Raw genomic sequence first — 13,328 nt, forward strand, 5'->3', positions numbered from 1 at the left:
GTTCGGGAGTCGATTATGCGAAGGGAAGGTATTAGCACCCCTACGCATCCGTAGTACTCTACGGGATCCACTCTTGTTGTTTCTTGTCTAAAGGGTGTGTGTTTATCTAATGTACTATTTATTAAAAGGGTCAAGAGAAAAATGACTCGCATAGATATCGCATCCACTGCATACGTATCTCATCTGGAATGAGAATCAGAGTCTTCGTAGCTCGGGTACCTATGGGTGAAAGGGATGTGTGCTCGCTAAGACAACGTGTCTTATGCCTACGTATCTCATCGGGAATGAGAATCAGAGCAAAACGTAGTTCAAGCTAACTACGGGAACAAAGGTCTCGATTGCGACTAGGGCAAGAGAAAAGGAAAGGTCTCGATCGCAACGAGGGCGAGAGAAAGGATCGCAACAAGGGCAAAAGCAAACAAGGATTAGTTGTTAGTCGTTAGTCAAACTCGGCAAGACATCGCATCTTGTGCCTACGTATCTCATCTGAACATGAGAATCAGAGTTGCCGTAGTTCGGCTACACGCACACAAACAAACACAGGCAAAGGCAAACGTGGAGCCTGACTGCCAATCACTGGACTTACATCAGCATCCGAACCAAACACACACAAAAGGGGCAAACGTGGAGCCCGACTGCCAATCACTGGACTTACATCAGCATCCGAACCAAACACACACAAAGGGGCAAACGTGGAGCCCGACTGCCAATCACTGGACTTACATCAGCATCCGAACCAAACACACACAAAGGGGCAAACGTGGAGCCCGACTGCCAATCACTGGACTTACATCAGCATCCGAACCCAACAAACACAAAGGGGGCAAACGTGGAGCCCGACTGCCAATCACTGGACTTACATCAGCATCCGAACCCAATAAAACCACACTGGAACCCGAATGCCACTTGATGGACTTATATCAGCTTCCAAGCACACAACAACCAAACAAGTTAATAGGGAGTCGGGAACTCGAGCCTATAACTGTCAAGCACACACAAAAAGAAAAAAGAAAGGTGCCCGGAGTGGTCTCGCACGACCACCTGCCTACATACCTCGTCTGGAACAAGGATCAGGGCGATGTAGTTCCCCTTCATAGGGGTTGCCATCTGAATATGGACTTAGAAAAGGAGGACACCAGTTGTGTCAAAGGAGAGTCGGCAATGTGTTCACGTCCTAGCAGTAGGTGTCGCAGCTCGCTGAATCGAGTCTTAGGCAGTTACCTCTTTGCAATAGAACGGACTACATGCCACAAGATCAGAGACGCTCGGAAAGGTCTAAAAGAAATGGGGAAGCTCTGCCCTAAAGTTGTCATGCAATGTGTACTTAAGTGTTTAAGATTTACAAATGGGAATATCTACCTAATGTTAGCATGCAAAGAATATGGGAATTCTACCTATGTTATCATACAAAAGGATATGGGAAAACTACCTATGTTATCATACAAAGGGTTCTATCTAATGGGTGCTACCTAATCGGAACAAGAATCGACGAATGGAGCAAGGAGAAGTGTTGGGGATAAGGGTAGATGGCGATGCAAGAAGCAATCGACTTACAAGGTTGATGGCGATGCAAGAAGCAATCGACTTACAAGGTTGATGGCGATGCATAAAGCAATCGACTTACAAGGTTGATGGCGATGCATAAAGCAATCGACTTACAAAAGGGTGGATGAATACGTGTTGGTTCTGTTAGGTTTTGAAAAATGATTACTCGACGTTGGATCGAGGTTTTGATCTTGTTTTGAAATGGTTATCGAATGTTCATTTTAATTCTTGTATTAACAGGTGAATAAAGAATGAAAGAGTAAATTTTATACATTTCATGGGAGAGGGGTACATTTGTTATGAATGGGGGTTGTCATGGCAAACAAACAATAATAATACATGCCTCATACACCATACAAGTAGGCCACAGTTAATCAAATAATTAAGATATAAACAAGTATATAATCAAATCAAATGATCGAAGAATGAAATAATGAAGCATTAAACAATGTATGAGTGTAAGTGCAAGGGACATGTCTCATTGTAAGGAAGCCCAAGAGTAAGCTATGTGAAAATAACACAACAAGTTATATTTACAAGACACTTAAAAAGATAAATCGGGATTTGCACGGATGGAAATTGAGGGACACACAAAACCTAAATAATGTGCTCAAAGCCGGTTTGCACATATTGACAACAATTGAAATGTCATATGCGATTAATCGAAACGCGGCGAAATACTATTAATATATCGATAAAAATAATCATGGATAAATAACAAGAAAATTGTCAAATCCATAAATTAAAAAAAAATCGATATTTAACATTAAAATAAATAATGAAATTAACAAATGTCGGAAAAATGAGAATAAAGTATAAAAGGAGATTTAAAGAAATAAAATAAAAATAGTAAATGAGTTACACTAGGGTCGAACCCAAGACCTAGTGATAAGCCAGCAAATAAAGAAATGAAAAATAAATTAAAACCAAACTTGCCACGTGCAGGTATCGAACCCGCAACAAGGGAAGGAGCAAACAGGCTTCACTTCCCATCTGGCCAAGAGCCACAAACTGTTAAACTACAGCCAAATAAAGTATAAAAAGGAAATGAAAATCAAACAATGAGAAAAAAAACAAAAAGGCTTCATCATGGGCCGTTCGGGATCGGGTCAACGAACACCCACTTCCAAGACTGGCCCAATCATGGAAACAAACCAGAAGAGACCAACATGTAAACCCTAGCCGCATGGCTGTCGGGCACAGATGACGAGGGTCGGCCAATTATTAATGCTAGCTGATAGCATTTAATGAAAAGCTGCTGCAGAGGAAGGCCAACAAACACTTTGAAGTGGCACGGTAACCTTTACAATTGAGTTTAAAATGCATTAAAACTAGTTAAAGTGAAATATCTGAAGGAGAAATAAACGAACAAATCATATCCGTCTCTTTCCCTCAAAGAACCTATTCTCAGGGAACAATAAAAACTTTCTAGCTTGAGAATGAAAAACAGTAAACCCCAAAAGCACACGCAAAAAGAATGATGCCGACAGAGGTCGTACGAGAAAGGACTTACTTGTCACAACGAGATCAACGGCGATTGGAAATGTCACGCTTGGATCCTTCTCGCAAATGCTCCTTCGTCCGTCGACTCATCTCCGGCGCACTCTGGATCGTCTGCTTGGGTATCACTAGGATTCTTCAGAGCGGCGTCAAAATGAAGCCCTGGTATTCTCTACGAAAATGCAGTTTCTAAGGTTTTTACTCTGTTTCGCTTCAATTTTCTTTTAGGGTTTTTCGGCCGATCCTCTCTGATTCCTTTTTCCCTCTATTTATCTTCCACGCATTTTAGGGTTTTGAGATCAAAAGAGGTCTCTGCCAAATCCCTTTTGATGTGCTCAGTCAGGATTGGCCTTACTTGATGCTAAATCAGAACCGGTAAACTGCACTCATGCCTTCTCTTCGTTTTTTGTCTGGATGCCAAATTGGGAACTCTTGAATTTTCAACTGACTTGCAATTGCTTTTGTGTTTTTTTTTTACTGCAGTAAAAACGACGAAGACATGAAGAGATTTGGTTTTCACCTTGTCCCATTCCAAAATCTGTTATTTCTTGAGCCAACTAAATTAGAGGCAGGAGCAATGATCTTGTATTGCTGTTAATTTCTGATCAGTCAATTGGACTTGATTTTGGTGTGTTGTTGTATTACTGCAGGACTACTTTGATGCTTTTGAAGTGTGTTACGGTTGCAGGTTGTAAGCATGGTTGTTTGTTGGCTGATGATTGTAAGTTTTCAACTGTATGAACCATACTAGATTGTTGTGGATTGTTGAATAGGGTGTTGGTTTTGACATGGTTTTGGCATTGCTTGACACATTGCAGGTTAGGCTTATGAGTTGATGTTATGAATGGTAAATTCATCTAACACGGCTAGAAGAGGAACACCATCACATATGAATGAAATATCATGAGTCTCTTCCCATGCACGTGTTTTAGCAACCAATGTCTCAACCAAAGCAGGAATTTTATTTACCAATATCCGAGCTTTCTCTGCTCGTTTGAGGTTTAAGTGTGCACCTCTGCTCGCATTATACCTGTTCTCGTCCCGATTATAGTCCTCAAGCCAGCTCTCTTCTTCACATGCTGACATCCATTTCTCAACCTTGTCCAATATATCTTTTTGGCTTAAAGCTTCTTCTTTCGCTTTTGCTATTTGATTGTCCATGTCAGCCAGTAATTCAGTTGGTTCAATGTCTCCAGAATCAATCAATGCCAAGATCTTCTCTCTTGCAACATCTGAGTCTATTTCTATATGAGCATGGGCAAATATCTCTTCGAGTTCTGATTGTTTCTTGAAAGCAATTTCCTTCATCCTGCTTGCTTTAAGCTGGTCGAGTCTCTCAACTTCCACTTCAACCTGCTCAATTAGATCCAGGGCAAGGGAACCAGGAATAGTAACTTCATCAACAGAAGCTGAGATATTACAGGTAACATGGTCAAACAGTTTCCTTTCCTCTTGAGGAGTATCCATTAGATTCCAAAGATCAATTAACTGAGAAGCTAATTCTTGGAGCTTGTGCAGCCTCTGCTTTTTATCTTCTTTCAGCGTTAAGACTGTGTTAGCGAGCCTAGCTAGAGTGTCATTGCTTATACTTTGGATTGAACGCCAGTCGAATCATTCAGGCTAGGATGAACCTCAGTTACAGTACTGAAGAAGTCCATACCAAGGACAGCACAAAGATCATGCACAGTACTCACCAATTCAAAAACCTTTTGCAATCTGTCACTCTTTTCCTTTTGCAGTTCATGAAGCTCAGATTGATATTCCTCAAACTTCTTCAAGGACAGGTCAGACTCATCAACTGCAGGTACATCATTATGGTTCAGGCTCCCGGTTATCTCTCCACATATTCTTTGGATCTGTGATTGTACATCTGAGAAATCCTTTATTCTTTCTTCCTTTTGTTCCCATGGTTATAAATTAAACTGTGAAGTGGTTACATGTGTTTTTGCAGGTTTGGGTTGGTTAATTTGTTTGGCATGTGGAGTTAAGCTAATGATGGTTGGTTCTTTTTTTGAATAATTGTTTGTCTTGCAGGTCACAGGTTGTAACTTTGGTGAAATTCGTTGGATGGTTGGAAGTTCGGTTTCACGAGCAAGGCATTCAGTAGCATCCAATGCATTGTCGGTTTGAGTTGCAGAAAAGGGATGATAAGCCACTGCTAACATACTGTCAAGATTGGAACTGAAGGTTAATTTAATGAGCTTCCATGCTATTGGTTCCAAATTGAAGTCAGCTTGTGAACATTGTGTCTGCTGCTAACTTTGTTGTTTGTTGCAGGTTCTACTTGTTTTCTTGATTTCTTCATCTTTTGTCACACTCTGAATCTTCGCCAAACTAGTATCGGCATTTTTTCTGAAACCTGGCAGTATCTGCGCCGAATTTCTTTCTGTCAAAACGAAAGCCGGCGAACAAAAAGTCGTTGGACATGGTGATGGTAGGGTTTATATCAGAGCTTGCAGTGTTGTATGTAGCAGCCCTACAACGGCAACAAAACCTGCGGAACTTGTATGCAGCAAACCCTTTTGTCAACAGAGGCACATGCTCAAGATTTGACGAAACTTTCTCACATGCTTTCTCAACATTAACTCCTGCGCTACTACAAACTTCCGGTTGACCCTGTCATGGAAGTAGAAGAACTTATGATATTTGTGGCAACACTTTACTCAACTGAGTTGTAGCAGTACTCTTTATTGTTTTTGATCTTTCTTGACTGTAGAATCAAACAACTTTGAATTACTAACAGTTGAATTAGATGGCTTGATAATTGAATGTTGAATAAATTCTTGTTTGACAGCAACACCGTCCAATGAATCTAACAGGAGCAGCATTAACTACTTTCCAATTCTTTTTTTTAGTTATCAACGATTGGCTCTGGCTTTACCAACCTAAAACTAGCAGTATTTGCATCATTATTTCCAAAATTTGTATCACTTAATCCTAGGTATCTAACAGATACAAGCAGACATTATTATCAATGTAGCGTACAGAACATGACATGATTAAAGTACACACATATATATTGAACCTCAATGGATAGAGATTGACTTGTATTGTTTGACTGCATTTGTGATAGCCTGTTCCACTGGTAGTCTTTCCATGCTTGAAGCCCCATAAAAACCATGGACTCCTTTGGTTCTCTTTATTATAAATTCTGCCTCTTCTGGACCAGAAATTGGGCCCCCATGGCATAGCACAATAGTATTAGGATTGCTCCTATGTGCAGCATCTGCAATAGCTTGTACAAGAACTACACTTTCATCAAGGGAAACAAGCAGTTTTCAGGAACCAACTCAAACAACTTTCTAGCCTTTTCAGGCTTCCCTTGGTGCATATAGCAAGTACTTATCGAAGCCCACGAACAAATTGCCTTTTTAAAACATTAATTCAAACAACTTATTGGCTTGTTCAACCGTGTTGTTGTGAAGATGCCCACCAATCATGTTGTTCCATGAAATAATGTTTTTGTGAGACGTTCTATCAAACAACTGTTGTGCCTCAATGACTCTACCATTTTTGCAAACACGGTTATCATGGAAATATATGTGGCATGGTTTTTGTGAATGACATTTGAGAATACCCTTCTGGCTTCTTCAAATTTTTCCATGTTTTTTCTAGATGAATGACTTCGTAGAAATCATTAGACGTGAAGTGGTCATGAAGAGAAAATGCAAATGACTCATTTGATGGGAAAAAATTTAGAGTCAAAATCGGGGTATGACAGTTGCCCCTATTTAAGCGTCTTCAACTAGAGAGTAATGAAGCAGGACGTTCTTCATATGATCATAGTGGGAGATGGTTAAATACTAAGAAGACCCGGATTTTGATCATGAATCCCTATGAAACAATGCCTGTCAGCATCGTCAAAGAAACAATCTCGAAAGAAGAATCCATCTGGTATGGTGAAAATCGGCCTGAGTACCGAAACAGCAAGTTGACCTGGATACCAAAATAAATGGTAACACAGGAATACTCATGGCCTGAACGCCGCACATTAGTCTGAACACTAAGCATCGGAATATGAGAGTATCAATGTTGGTCTGATCACCGGGAATCTGGTCTGAACACCACTTCGGTCTGGATATCGAAAAAAAAAAACTGGCTTGAATGCCACTTCGGTCTGGATACCGGGAACTCTGGCCTGAATGCCACTTCGGTCTGGATATCGAAAAAAAACTGGCTTGAATGCCACTTCGGTCTGGATACCGGGAACTCTGGCCTGAATGCCACTTCGGTCTGGATACCGGGAAAACTGGCCTGAATACCACAAATTCTTCGTCCTGATTGTTGAGAACTTCTTCGATCTGGAAATCGGAAACTGGCCTGAATGCCACTTCGGTCTGGATACCGGGAACTGGCCTGGAATGCCACTTCGGTCTGGATACCGGGAACTGGCCTGGACGCCACTTCGGTCTGGATACCGGGAAAACTGGTCTGAACACCACAAGTTCTTCGTCCTGACTGTTGAGAACTTCTTTGATCTGGAAATCGGAAACTGGCCTGAATGCCACTTCGGTCTGGATACCGGGAAAACTGGCCTGAATGCCACTTCGGTCTGGATACCGGGAACTGGCCTGGACGCCACTTCGGTCTGGATACCGGGAAAACTGGTCTGAACACCACAAGTTCTTCGTCCTGATTGTTGAGAACTTCTTCGATCTGGAAATCGGAAACTGGCCTGAATGTCACTTCGGTCTGGATACCGGGAACTGGTCTGAACACCACAAGTTCTTCGTCCTGATTGTTGAGAACTTCTTCGATCTGGAAATCGGAAACTGGCCTGAATTCCACTTCGGTATGGATACCGGGAACTGGCCTGAATGCCACAAGTTCTTCGTCCTGATGGTTGAGAACTTCTTCGATCTGGAAATCGGAAACTGGCCTGAATGCCACTTCGGTCTGGATACCGGGAAAACTTCATGTCTATCAGCATCGGCGAAGATAACAAAACAGTGATACGTGAGCCGGCACGCGTGCCAAAGATGCAAGTTGGGGATAACAATCGAAAGATTGACCAAAGAGTGCATGAGATATATTATTTATAGCCGTCAAAACGTAGATAATACACTCGCATGGAAGATTATCCATAACCGGGTTGTACGTTGTTAAATGGATAAACGACCGAAAAGAAAGGCAACGGGGTACCAGACTAGGTATGCAAAAGATGACCAATCAAAAGAGGATAAAGTTGCTTACTCGGAGCAAGTATCCAAGAAGAAGGGGAAGACCCAATGGGGACAATACTGCTTGATCAAGGCAAGTATCCAAAGGGGACAAGACTATCAATACCACAAAGAGGGGATTACATCTACCGGTTTGTAGGCAGAAAACCACAGAAAAGTAACCAGTCCTCGACCAGGATGAGCACAAAGGGTTAACTTTGCTAGGGGATGAAAGTGGGATTTTACAGCTACTAGTTAATAGGTAGAAAACCACAAAGATAGGACTTACAACTACCGGTTTGTAGGTAGAAGCCAAAAATTCCGCTGAGGATGAGATGAATGAGTGCCGGTTAGTGAGCAACCATTCATTTATGCCCCAGAGAAGTACAAGAGACAGCGAACAAGAAGCCAATTTAGGATCGATCCAAGAAGGCAAACTGAATCAAGACTCATCCTAATGAGGAAAGAACTCAATAGGGAAAACCCATCCCATTATGGAGGGAACGGAAGCAACCGTCATCCACGAGGATGTATCTCGGTGGGGAGCGCAGAAGGAAATGGTAGACACTTTCTGCTTAAGGGGTAAACTCTACATGGAGAGATCAGACACACCCACTTATGCTAGGGGAATTGAACCAAGCTTGCAAAATGATGCCGACTTCGGGGAGTAACACTGCTGGGGATACCCACTCAACTAAGGAGTCACTTGTTGGGAAAGCACCAACCTCTCAACCATGCTGATGAACCCAATTCTGAAGCCGATCCAATGGCGCGAAGCTAAACTCTTTCCAACAACTCAATCTCGGCTGGTCACCACGGTCTAGGGCTAATGGACATGTTTGCAATGTTGATGCATGAGTTTTTTTGTTTTACACAATGCCCCATGATCATGGAAATGCTATGCACTAATGATGCAATATGCTATGCTTATCTAAATGATGAATGCATAAACACACGTCTCCTCCAGAGACAACACCGGGGAACTCCAGGAACTGTGCTGAGGATCTTATAACCATGTCAACTTCCATCCTGCTGGGGAAAGACAAACCTTGCTGGGGATGCATTCCATCGAACCCGAACTGCTTGGAGATTACCCTGCTAGGGGAGGCAACCCATTCTTATCTCTACTGGGGATGATTTTCTCAAACCCGATCCGCTTGGGGATCTCACTGAGGGAAAACCATCAACACAAACCCTACTGGGAAGGCAGTAACCTTCAGGCTCGCTGAGGAGACACTGATCTCAAATCTGTTAGGGAGGATCTACTGGAGAGATCTGTATCAACAAATAGCAGGAGACAACCCTCAACAGATACACGGCAACAGCTGCACCATGAGTATCTGAATGCTAATGATTATGCATGTATGCATGATACCTAAAAATGTATGATGAATGCTGACAAACAGACGTGCTCAACACACAGGTCCGGGAATCAACCATCCGGTACCACTCTTCCGGAGGGAAAACCAAAGTCACCAGAGAGACGAGAAAATCTACTGGAGACTGGGATATCAGGGAGCAACACCATCCTGCAGGGGAGGAAGGCCACCAGAGGCTTCCGGAGGGATCGTCGGTCACAACCGGAGAACAGAGCTCAGCATACAGGCGGACGCGCCATGACCACTCGTGCTGGAGATCAGAGATACCATGAAGCAACCAGATCTCTGATAAGGATAGATAGGCACCGGTAAAGCTCATCATGCCAACAACTCCGCTGGGGATCTACCTGAGGACATGATGGAGTACTGGATGTCAATCCACCAAACACTGAATCTTCCAAGAATAGCACCCATGCTGGGGGAGGGAGGAAGACTGCTCTGCTGGAGAGAGGAAAGTTGAAGTCTTCAATAAATGCTCTGCCTAGGACTGCCCCACAAAAAGCGTCCAAACAGCAAACTTGCTAGGGATGCCCCACAATAGGGCTCAAACATCACTCTACTGGGGATGCCCCACTATAGGTGCTAATAGGGACTTGGAAGAAAAAAACTGCACTGCCGGGGACATGAAGATGAACAACTTCAACCAACACTACACTGGGCAATCTCGCTGAGGAGAAACCATGAGAGGTTCTACAGGGAAAAGATACAGTCATGCTCGAGATACGAACAATTGTCTTACCTGTTGGTAATCATACCGCCCTTGGGAGAGCACTGTGGGTCTCCTAAGTATCCTTCCATCATTGTGAATATTCACTTAGTTTGAGAACAATTTTGAAAAATTTATTTATTTTGAAAAACAATGATACTTTATCAATTAAAACATGCAAAACGTTTGTTGAGTTGAAACAAATAAGAGTGCAAATAATTGGATAAAAGCTCAAATTGATGTGATGGAATGGTAGTCTGCAAAGGGCGAGACTCCATAGATCTGTACAAGTTTGAAATCGGTGATATATATTGGAGAGGGCTACATTGAACATAATGACCCTTACTCTACCATTCTGAATTTCGATGTATTCAGAGCTTCAGTCGACGACGCATCGAGGATTCCTGACGGATGACAGATATAGAACACAGTCTTGTCAAGATGCAGTTACTTGCCAAATCCCTAATTTTTGCCTAGATTGCCCCAGTGTGAGGTGCTCAATCTAGCGGGATGCGAATTCTTTTTTTTTCAATGTCTCTAACTTTTGCCTGGATCGCCCTTTCGGGTTTTCAATCCACCGAGACGCTCCTTTTTGCCTAAGTTGCCCTTTGGGGTGTTCGACTTAGCGAGCTTTTTGTTTTTTTTTTGTTTTTTTTTGCGAAGTATTTCTTGACTGCATCGGGAATTCACAGGACGAGTGAACTTCTTCATCCATTGCTGTAAGTCTCAGAGCACCGCCTGAAAAGACTCTCTTGACAACCTATGGGCGTTCATAGCTTAGGGTTCACTTGCCCCTGGAATCGGGTACGAAAGACAAGACTTTCTTGAGCACAGGGTCCCTCGGAACACACGAGGCTTGACCTTCTTATAGCGTGCTTTCGTCACTCTCCGCTGATATAACTGACCATGACACATGGCAGTTAATCTCTTCTTTTCGATCGAATTCAGCATCAGTCAACTTGGGACTTTGAGGGTGCTATTTTTTCTTTTGTTTCTTTCTTTCTTTCTTTTGATTCTGATTTCTTTTGATTTTGCACCCTCTTCTTTCTTTGTATTTTCTTTTTTCTTTTTCTTTTATGCCCCAGTTGGATGTTCTGCTGATTCTCGAGATACAGCTGAGTGATCTTCTTTTCTTGCTCAAGAAGTCGGGAAATCTCGTCAGGAATCCCTTCAACATCATCTTCTTCCGCTTCGAATACAGGGAATTCACAATTGGGAGATGACGTCAGATCATTGTGTTCAATGGGTTTAAGAAACAACCTGCATAATGATTTTGATATGAAAAGCTTTTTGGAAATCAAACAAGACAATCGTTATGCAGATGAAAAGATTGTTTTTATTCCTGTTTTTAGGGTTTTTTATGATCACCAATTTCATGTAAAAAGTGAAAAAGGAAAACAATTGGAAAAAACAAATGTTTAACATGCATTTATTTGAATGAAAATATCATTGCACAAAATGTTGCCAACAATGTCATCACTTCTCCTTTTGGCATGGGAGAAGGGTTTTTAAACAAAGTGATTATTACTCTGACTTCTGAACAACTGTAGGAACGCGCACAGTGACCCAATTGCGATAGATCCCACCAGGGATAACAACTGTCAGTATCCTTTGCATCAGCAACTTCTGCTTTTGAACAAACCTCTTCGTTGAAGACCTCAGAAGAATAACCATCACCAACCCGGGACTTGCCGTCTTCAAGCTTGATTAACACGGGGACCTAAGTCTTCAAAGCTCGGAATCCCTGACCTCACAAGGTCTTGAACCTTCATCTTTAGCTGGAAACAACTATCCACATCATGACCAGGAGCACCCGAATGATACACACAATGCTGTTCAGGCCTATACCACCACCGAGGGTTGACGGGTATAGCCGGCGGGTCTCTGGGAGTAATCAAGTTCCGCTCTATCAAAGAGGGATACAGCTCTGCATAGGACATAGGGATCGGATCAAAAATGATCTTCTTCCTCTCATTACTCGTACTGGCTTGATTACCATTGGGAGGCCGGTAAGTCTGCTGCTGAGGACGATGTTGTTGATGCTGATATTGCTGAGTTGGTCTTCTCTATTGTTGTTGAGTTTGAGTGGCTGGAATAGTCATAGCAGCAACTTGCCGATGCTGTCCTTTGTTCACGCTCCTCCGACGGTGCACAACGTTTGTTTCACCCTCTCCCCTTCTGGGTGCCCCAGAGGATGGCTTTTTAGAACTTGAAGGATTTGAAGAGCCAGGATGGCGAACCGGAGCAAGGGTTGCTCTGACATTAACAGTCTTTGTAGCAAGGGGTTGTCCACTGATTATAATACCCCTCAAATCTTCACCCACGGCATAGTTGTTGACGGGAATAGTGACAACAGTAATTTGATAATTGACAGGGACCCTCTCTGGTGAAGCACGACTGGGCGGCAGAATCACAGCTTCCTGTCTCTGGGCTAAGGCACGCAGCTCCTCTTGCCCCTAAACAACTCCTTGCATCATGGTCATGAACTGGGCCATGTTTGCCCTCATCTCAGCCAACTCAGCTTGGACTTGATCCATACTCCTCTGATGATTCAATCTGGTTGCGGTGCGGACGATGATCAACAATCCCGTCTCAGTCAAAACCCAGAGTGAGAAGTCTCTCCCAAGCATGTCTGCAATGCAAGGATGATATGTGCATGATATGCATATGATGCGGATGCTATTTTATCATGAATGATCCTGAAAAGGATATGCACATGCGAGTTAACTTTTTTCATGCATTATTATTTTTTTGGAAAATAAACATGCTATGATGCAAAGGATGGAGCCAAGACTGGCAGGTTGTGCATCTCGGCACACAGGATCCGAAGCTTCGGCTTGAACTCTGATCACAACCATCTGAAACCCAAAGTCAATCTGATCAACTGGCATCTGAACCCATGTCTGGAGAACTGAGTCACCATCTGAGTGAGCACCCACAGATTCAGCCCAGGGATCCGAAATAAACGGACCCCGCTGATAAACCATGGACAGAACTCCGGCGTCCCAGAAATAAACGTCCATAAATTTGGCTGAACCA

General features: G+C 42.8%; 1 long non-coding RNA gene and 1 pseudogene across 1 annotated transcript; one reads left to right on the plus strand and one right to left on the minus strand.

The window, feature by feature from the left end:
* The first annotated feature begins 2,944 nt into the window (after positions 1-2,944).
* On the plus strand, positions 2,945-3,621 carry LOC127120118 (uncharacterized). The gene is made up of 3 exons (XR_007803109.1): positions 2,945-3,239; positions 3,335-3,420; positions 3,529-3,621. It is a non-coding gene; the product is annotated as an uncharacterized LOC127120118 (long non-coding RNA).
* A 249-nt stretch (positions 3,622-3,870) lies between these two features.
* Positions 3,871-6,495, minus strand: LOC127123600 (65-kDa microtubule-associated protein 1-like; annotated as a pseudogene).
* Positions 6,496-13,328: the final 6,833 nt, after the last annotated feature.

This window comes from Lathyrus oleraceus, chromosome 2 (assembly GCF_024323335.1).
Source record: "Lathyrus oleraceus cultivar Zhongwan6 chromosome 2, CAAS_Psat_ZW6_1.0, whole genome shotgun sequence".
Classification (NCBI taxonomy): Eukaryota; Viridiplantae; Streptophyta; class Magnoliopsida; order Fabales; family Fabaceae; genus Lathyrus; species Lathyrus oleraceus.